Below are 10,034 nucleotides of genomic sequence, written 5' to 3' on the forward strand. Positions count from 1 at the left end.
TAGCATATCAAATGATTTTGGATTTGTCTGAAATTTTACACAAATGATCTATATGATGTAAACTTTCAATCCAACGGTGGATTTTATAAAATTTATATCGGTTAAAACGTTATTGAGAGGTGTAACATTTGGTGTCAAACTAGTTGGTGTCAACGGATCCTGACTCTAATATATATAAGTGAAATGTTGTTTGTAATGTCATTACTCACTAAACACAAATCAACTATAATGAGGTTGCATCCTAGATCAATGATTTTCCATCTCATCCTATCCATTGGTTATTGTTTCTATCTTGGCAGAGCAATTGATTGTAGTGGAGATCATGTTACAAATACCATTGTTGTTGATCAACAAGGAAGAGGTTCATTCAACATGATTCAACCTGCCATTGATTCAATAAAGAATAACAATGATCAGTGGGTTAAGATTCACATCAATCCTGGAAAATATGTGTATGTTTTTTTATTTATTTATTTTTTTGCACTATCAATTAGTTAATCATAAGTATTATATTGTTACCAAAGTTTGACTTTCATAATATTTAACTTAAAAGTCTTAAAAAATATGTTTGCAATTGACTAACAATAAAAAATGTTTTATCGATTTAAACTTTTTGTTTGAAAAGCAAGAAAATAAGAAACTTCTTTTTTTTAATTTTTAAAAAACTGAAAAATAGTTTTCGAAAAGAGATAATCAAACACATCTAAAATTTGTTTAATTTTACATTTTCTAATGTTTTAATTTCTTTATTGTGCAGGGGACATGTTAATATTCCCCGTGACAAGCCATGCATCATTTTGGAAGGATCTAGTAGAAGAAATACAATAATTAGTTATGGTGATAGAAATGAAACATTCATTTCAAATCCATCTAATGTGATTCTGAGTGGCATTACATTTGAGGTAAACACAATAGAAAGAGCAACAAAAGTATTTTGTATAAACAGACATTTATCTTTAAAGTGTCACTCTCATTCTCGTAATAGTCTTTAAATCAACAAAAAATATTTTATAGTCTCTAATTTGCACTTCCGTTAATCAAAATAATCCAAAATATTATATTGATGTTAACTCCGGTGATGTGTCCATTTTTTCTACCAAATCATATGTTTATTGGGAAGTACACATGGAAAGCAAGGGACTAAAATGATCAATTTAACATCCTCAAATCTTCCATGAACATGTCAACAAACCCGTATCTTCATCTACCTAGGCGTGCAATTGTGCCAAATATACGCTACAAATTAGTGTAAAACTCTTCAAAATAATTTTCTTTTTATAGGATTTACAACGGAAAACTAAACTCAAATATACACAACAATACAAACACTACAATCACAAACACCGTGAAAAATTGAAGAACTATTACATGCAATTTAGAAACCATCACAATCATCACCAATATATCATCAGGATATTTCCACTCGCAATTTCTTGTTCGTACGGGATTTGATTGAGTTTTTGAAGCATGATATGTTTAAGAGATTTGAAAATGATAAGATGGTTTGTGGAGAGGCGATTAGTAGAATAAAAATTGACTTTGAGAAGTGATTTAGTTTTTATTTTTGGTGTGTTTTGGATAACTATTCTTAGATTGTGTCTTGTATGATTGATGGTAAACTTGGAATGGAGGAAGAAGATGAAAACTTAACTTTATTCTTCTTTTCAAGAGGTGAAAGAGGCTTTATTGATCATTTTAGTCCCTAGTCATGTGGACATCCCAATAAGTATATGATGTGAAAAAATGGACACATCATCAAAGTTAACACCAATTTAAAGTTTTTGACTATTTTGACTAATAGTTGATTCAAGGATTACTATGACGGCGAGTGACACTTTCAAGAATGAATGTGACTGTTTACTTAATATTTTATTAAATTGAAATATCAATAAATTAGTGACTTTTTTTTACACACAATAATTTAGTGACTATGTTTCTTTGATTTACAATTGCAGAACACATTTGGACATAATGCTATAACAGTAGCTGCCAGTATACGTGGTGACAAAACATCTATATTTAAATGTGGTTTCTTGGGTTATCAAGATACTTTATTTGATGGATATGGACGTCATTATTATAAGAATTGTTATATTGAAGGTGAAGTTGACCTCATTTATGGTTTTGCCCAATCTTATTATGAGGTAATAATATATTACATTTTTTATGCTAAATAATATACTATTACATATTTGTAAAAAAAAAAAATACTATTACATATTTACAATGTTTTCAATATGATCTTAGTCTATTATTTTTTATGTTTGGTCCTTATCTATAAAAAATTGTACGGTCCTTAAATATATACTATTTTTTCTCAGTGTTTTGTTTTAGTTTAACAAAATTTAATTTGTTCATATTAATTTATTTTTTTGAAAAAACTAAATTAGCCCACCCAAATTGGCACTAGAGAGAATTGAACCTCAGACCTCAAGAGGAACACACTTTCAGGTCTCAAGCCAATATCAATGCACCAACCCAAGTGGGTTTTGTTCATCTTAAAATTGATCCATGTAATATTCATTTTAGTCCTTATTTTAAGAGACTAAAATAAAATATTCTACGTACTATAAGGACTAATTCTATTATGATTAAATTTTGCATGAACTAATAACGAAACAATACGGACAAAAAGCAAAAAGTGATTATTTGCAAGGATAAAAACAATTAAAAAAAATGATATATTTGCAAGAGAAAAATATATATTTAATTTTCTATTTACAATATTTAATTTTTCATTATTTATATTTTTTTAACTTTGTGTTGATATTGAAAGACTGACCGTTTCTTTTACTTGCCTTTTTCTTGTTGTAGAATTGTGTGATAAACGCAACACAAGATAGTTCTTTACCTCCCGGTTTCATCACAGCCCAATCTAGAAATTTTCCAACTGAAGGAGGTGGTTTTGTTTTTAGAAAAGGATTTGTTACTGGGATTGGTAAAGTGAATTTAGGAAGAGCATGGGGTCCTTATTCAAGAGTTATATTTTGGGGAACTAACCTTGGTTCTGTGGTACTTCCTCAAGGATAGGATGCTTGGGATTACAAATATCATGAGTAAGTTTTATTAATTTAATACTTTTCTTAAGATTGATAACAATGATCTTTTGTTTTATTAATTTAAGAAAGTTTATAAGTTGTCAATATAGTAACATAGTAACCGTGTAAAGAAATATTTTTCATATCAAACACCAAAAAATTGAAGAAATATTATATTTTAGGTAAAGCAAAAAATACTCCTATTGATTAAATGGAATCTTTTTTTTCATTTTATATACTTTTTGTTGTGACAAGTTGATGTTTTAATGCATAAAATGTCTTGTAACTTATATCGGATCATAAACAAATGATGCAGAGGAAACTTCACCTATGCGGAAGTTGATTGTATAGGACCAGGGTCCAATACTTCAGGGCGTGTTACGTGGGAGAAGAAGCCAAATCAAATAAATATATCTCAGTATTCTTTACAAAATTTTATAAATCAAGATGGATGGCTTAACAAGTTACCAACTGCATTTGTGTAATTTACTACTTTCTATATGTCAAATAAATTAAGGATCCATTTGGATATATATAAAATTAAATAAAAAAGATCTCTTTGGATGACGATTATTCCAAAGTTATCAACTTCTCTACTTGTTTTCAATGTCATATTATTTCATTACTAGCTTTTCAAATCTTGCATTATTATATTATTTCTCCACCAAAAAGTTCAGAGCAATCTCCCATTATTACATTATTGTCTTCTATTTCTATATTAAATCTATACAAAAAAATTAATATACATTAACATTTAGAGTAAAATTTGGGGTAATATATAGTCAAAAATTGGGGTAATAATTGTAAAATATAAGAAATATTATTTTAAAAAATTACAATATAAATTTAAATAAAATTTGTGTGTTATGACAAAAAATATCTTTCTTATTTAACATTCAACTCGCTTTTAATCATATGGAAGAGGATTGAAGTATGGTGGCATGGTGTGGACTAACCTATGTTGCTAAATATGGTCATTCAACATAATAGACTTTTAGCCATTTAAAGAGGATTGAAGTATAAAAAAGAGAAATAAAGTAGACTTTTAGCTAAATATGGTGGCAACAAGTTTACTCATCACAGGTACATTCTTATGTTTATGTCAAAAACATTGGTTTCTCCTTTTATATTTGATTTAAGGAATCAAAACATAAATTTAAATAAAATTTGTGTGTTATGACACAAAATATCTTTCTCACTTAACATTCAACTTAATTTTAATCAAAATCAATTGTTTTGTCGCTACAAAACCAAACACATATATTCTTATGTCACAAGTTTGATCAGAAAATAAAATCTCGAGTAGAGAATTTAAATGTTAAGACATAAACGACTTCTTGTGTACACCAATAACTAATGTTGATCTCATGAGTTTAGATTAGATGTAGTAACTACTCATTTTGATCGTACCATATGAAATTGATTGTAGAAACGGTTTATTGAAACTGTAATGTGGGTCAATCGATCTCAAATTAATGATTCAGATTGACTAATGCATGTAACTACATATTTTTTTCTACTACATTAGATTTGATCCCTCGTCACATTTGTCCAATTAAAAAGAAAATTGTATTTACGCTAGACGTTAACTTTTTAGTGCTTAATTTTTTTTTAAGAAGCATGGTTTCCCTCTTCTACATCGGGACAAATTTGTCTTTCTATTATAACCAACGATGGACTAGTTAATTTGTCTCTATTATAAAAATGTTAGAAATTAATTTAAATTTTATTTTTGTCGGAGACTGAATTGAGTCGTCAAAAAGATGTGAGGGCCTAAAATTAGGGGAGCAGATGGGGAGGCGTGGGAATGGAGGAAGCAGCTGAGGGCGTGGCAGGAGATGTCGGGGGAGTATCAGTCTGTACTTCTTAACATTTCCTTGCAGGTTTATTCTATAGACAGGTGGCAGTGGCGCCCTGACCCCGACACATGTTATACTGTTAGGGGAGCATATCATATCCCGACTTCTCATGCTTCGGTTACTATGGATGTTGCGGAAAATCTCATTTGGCATTCTCAGGTTCCTTTGAAGGATTCCATCTTCGCGTGGCGTTTATTGCGTGACAGGTTGCCCGCGAAGGTGAATCTGGTTGCTCGAGTTGTTTTACCTCCTACAGCTCACAGTTGTGTTTTTGGATGTGGAAAGGCCGAGTCGGCTCATCACTTATTCATCACTTGCAGCTATGTTGGTTCTCTTTGGGATTTAGTGAGTTCGTGGATTGGCATTCTTTTGGTGGAGTTCACTACTTTGTGTGATCACTTTGTTCAGTTTACATCTTCTGCAGGTAGATCTCGAGCACGCCGATCTTTTTTGCATCTCATTTGGCTCGTTTGTGTTTGAGTTGTTTGGACAGAGAGAAATCATCGATTGTACAAAGGCTCAACAGACACACCTTCTCTTTTGTTGGACAAGATCAAACTTTTCTCTTTTAGGTGGTTGAAGTCAACGAGTATTACGGTAGCTTCAAACTATCATGGTTGGTGGTCTAGTCCTCTGCTTTGTTTGGGTTTTGTATGATTTTTTTTTCCGATTCTTTGACTCTTTGTAAACTATTGTAGTCTACCTCGATACGTCTTGTGTTGGGGACCTGTTTTATGTTAATATATCTCATTTTGGCTCGTTAAAAAAAAAACTTCACTCTTATAAAAAATGTCATTGATTACACTACAATATTTCTTTTTATGCTAATTTACATGTTTATACATTAAATTTACTTTTATAAAATCATAAACATTTTTTCTCCAAAGGAAAAGTGACAAGAAACTTAATTAAGTACACAACTGTGAGAACCAAATTCAAATTCATGGTGGAACCAAAAATGTTATGATGGTGTGGACTATGTTGCTAAATATGGTATTTCGACATAATAGACTTTTAGCCATTTAAAGAGGATTGAAGTATGGTGGCATGGTCAAAAGATGTTAAATTGTTTTCACTTTTTAAATTTGTCCCAATGGGTTATATTTCTGTAGTTTTTCTTGTGTGACCCCACCGGGAGGATGATTTCTCTCCCATGAATTTTTCTCAATTGTAAATCTGGACTTCTGTTTGATCATGTGGATGAGGCCCCTCATACTTTATAATAAAAGTTTGGAAAAGGGAATTATGTGCTTGTTATGTTTGATGTTTTGTGCTTTAATATTTCTTGGACTAGGATCTTTTTAAAGTTTAAACCTAAATTTAAAGAGAAATATTTGGTCTGCTAGTGCTTGTACAAAGTCAGCCACCATATTTTACAGTATTTTTTCGATAAAATAACTAGAACCAATGTGATATTTGGCCTACCATTCACAATACTGAAATCCAATTCTGGGAAGTTGGTCTGCATTGTCCTCGCTTCCGGTTTATTTTCTTTCCTTTTTTAAGGTTCCCGCAGGTATTGTATTTATAATTGAATCTTTCTTTAAATCTTTTTTGTGGGGTGGGGATGGGGAGGCTCTCAAGGTACATTGGATATTCATTGAGATAAAGTGTGTCTAGAGAGAAGTCAGGGGGGTCTTGATGTTAGGAGAATGAAAGAGTTTAATGTTGCTTTGTTAGGTAAATGGTGTTGAAGGTTGAGGACAGAGAGGGACGGGTTTCAGCGCCAAATTTTAGTTCATAAATATGGAGAGAGTAGAGGTGTAATTGGTGTAGGTGGGCGGAAGGCTTCAGGGTGGTGGAAAGACATTAATAGTATAAAAAATGGGATATTCAATGAAATTGATTGTTGGTTCGACAAATTCATTTTTAAACAGGTAGGTAATTAATGTGGAGGACTCCTTATTTTGGGATGACCCTTGGTTTGATGAAGGGGTGTCTTTGCGGGATCGGTTTCCTAGGTTAGCGGGTCTCTTTACGGATCAGGGAGTGTTAGTGGGTGAGATGTTTAGGAGGTGTTGGAATGTGGGCCGCGGGGGGTGGAGTTGGAGGCGTCCTCTATTTGTGTGGGAAGAGGAATTGTTAGCAGTGTGTTGTGGTTTGTTTCATAATGTTGTTTTGCAACCTAATGCGCTCGACATGTGGCATCGAAGGTTTTTGCACTCAGATATTTTTACTGTTAAGGGTGCTTATCAATCTTTGACGCGTGTTGAGGAGGAAGCGGAACCGGTGTTGAAGAGTTGGTTTGGAATCAAGTGGTACCAGTTAAGGTATTAGTGTTTGCTTGACGCTTCATGGAGAATCAATTTCCTACTCGTGATAACCTCTTCGAAAGGGATATTTTGAATATTGATGCTCAACATTGTGTTCTTGGTTGTGGGTCCGATGAAACGCTATCGCATCTTTTCTTTGGTTGTGATTTGTCCCATAAGGTGTGGAGTGACGTTCTTCAATGGTTAGCGATTCAAAGTGTTCTTCATAAGAAGTATAAGAAATGCTTCTAAGTTATCTGGTTGAGTACTTACTGCTGAGTACTTTTTTATCGTTAAATTAATAGTAAAGGCATGCTTTTCTTTTCTTTTTTTATCATAAAAAATTGTTTCATCAAAACGGGAAAGACATCAAGGAAGCAAAGCTACACAAGAATACTGGTATTGAACATGTATCTGATAATTTTGATGCTTTGTAGTGATTAAGTGAAGCCTAGGACTTAGCAGAACGTTAGTATGGGAATTAGTAAGATAGTAAGATTTAACAATCATGTTGTTTGTAGTAAAATAGGCACGCTAGCATGTTTCTAAAAGGAATTTTTATGTTTTCAAAAAGAATTTTGAGGTAGTGAATGAATTAGCTAAGTATGCTTCTTTACTTATTTTCTGTACCATTCTTTTTTATTTACTAGACACAGTTCCCTCTTTCGCTGCTTTTCAACCTTCATATCTCTAGAATTCTACTAGTTTTAAGAGTTAATAATTAGGGAAGTTCTTCATTTTGAATGTGAATCTTGTGTTATATGAAACAGAATGTTGTTGCAGACAATGTAGTCAGGTACGCGCACCGGGTCGTAGGTTCTTACGATCCTACGAGCTTCTGAAGGCCAACGAACGTAGAACCTATGGAAGTTCGTTTTTGGGGCATTTTGTAGTCAGGTTCGCGCATTTTAAGAGGTACGTAAAAGAAAAAGCAGGATCGTAAATATTAAAAAGATGGGTTTAAAACGGAATGGGCCTTGCAGTCAAACCGGGTCAGGTTAAAAGAGAGACTTCAAAATACGCTCCTCAGAAACCCTAAAGTAAAATACGCGTTTCTTCTCAGAAGAAAAAAAACCTAGTCATGTTTCTTCTCACCTCTTTTTCAATCGCGATTCAGCATGACAAACATTTGACTTTCGTTCCTTCATTACCTTCTGTTTCGTTTCATTTTGTTTCCTCTGTTTCAAACCTAACCTCTCTTTCCTTTCCTTTGTTTCCTCTGTTTCAAACCTAACCTCTCTTTCATCTCATCTGTTACTTTGTCCTTCATCTCATAACCTTTAGTTACTTATTTTATGAACTTAGTACTTGGTTGGTTATGAAATTATGAACATTTGGAATAATGTCTATAAAATATTAAGTTTATTGTGTTCATGGATTATTATTATTATTATTATTATTATTATTATTATTATTATTATTATTATTATTATTATTATTATTATTATTATTATTATTATTTTGTGTTTTTGTGTATATCTATATATGTGAAGTTACCATTTTACCCTTAAGTAGGTTTTTACGAATCGAGCTACGATCCCGACCTTACGACCCTCCACCGGCCTACCGATCCTACATAGGATCCCGAACCTTACTACAATGGTTGCAGACATGAAATTCGAGATTTGCATGTATCATTTCAGCCTTCACAAATATTTTAGGCTTTGGGATTGAGGTGTATTAAATATATGTTGAGCATTTGGTTAGAAAAGGTGGTCTCGGAAAATGGCACCCGAAGAGGCTTTAGGTGAATTACTTTCAGCTCTGTCGTCTTCGTGATGGTTTCGAGATACCAATTTCGCTATATCTAGCATTTTCCTTGATATTAATATTAAAAATGTATTATTGAAATTAGAATATTTAAACAGAAAAATAATTATTAAAAAACTACAATGAGATAGAGAGAGAGGGAGAGAGAAAGTGAGAGATGGTCACATAACTAATTAGTTTCATAACATTTTCTTGTCAAAAAGTACAAAAGTTTCATTTCATTTCGTATCAGTCCATAATATTCTTTGTAGTACTAATATGTTTTTGTTGTTGACAAAATTGTACTAATAATCCATTCTATTTAAGAACATGCAATTTCAGAAGAAATTGGTTGAAATGTGAACTGGTCTACTAAAGCATATGAGAAGTTAACAGATTCAGAATAATGCAATGGTCGTCCTTGGATGAGAAGACAATCTTTATTTAAAATTGCTGGATCAACAGATGGAGTATAATTTGTAAATTCAGTGCAATTGAACTTCACTTGTGATTGAGTACAACTACAATTGTTGCTTACATTAACAAACCACATCGTGATTTCTTTGCTTGGTTTTTGGTTAATAACAATGTTGTTCAAAGAACAAGGTTGTCCATATGCTGCAATATAAACCATGAATTAATTAAATATTACACACAAATTAATTAAGTGGAACCTAAAGTTAGCAAAAAGAAAATAAAGGTATATATGATTATACCTTGGAAAATGAGGCCAAGGAAGATAGTGAGGGAGAGAAGCTTGAAAATAGTAGCCATTTTATATTTGAGAGTGTTTGTGCAAGAGGAGATTGTTCAATGTCACACTGTTTATTTTTTTTGATATTATGTCACACTATTTATAGGAACAAGCTTAGGGGACACAAAATTAAGGAGAATTATTACTGATTTTATTCTGATTTCTCTTTGAATTTTTCTTTCCTTTAATTTGTTTTTGTTTTGGTAAATATTTATTTCTTTATGGATCATTAATTTTTTATGATCAAATTAAATATTTATTTGATACAATGGCTAAAATCATTAATTTTATGGATCAAATCAATGATATTGTTTGGTCAAAAGTTCGAAAGTTACTGTTCAATTCATTGATTTCAATATTTCATTTAATAAAAAATAGGAAT

General features: G+C 31.9%; 1 pseudogene; it reads left to right on the forward strand.

The window, feature by feature from the left end:
* The first annotated feature begins 229 nt into the window (after window positions 1-229).
* On the forward strand, window positions 230-3,523 carry LOC123882059 (annotated as a pseudogene).
* Window positions 3,524-10,034: the final 6,511 nt, after the last annotated feature.

This window comes from Trifolium pratense, linkage group LG4, assembly GCF_020283565.1.
Source record: "Trifolium pratense cultivar HEN17-A07 linkage group LG4, ARS_RC_1.1, whole genome shotgun sequence".
Taxonomy (NCBI): Eukaryota; Viridiplantae; Streptophyta; class Magnoliopsida; order Fabales; family Fabaceae; genus Trifolium; species Trifolium pratense.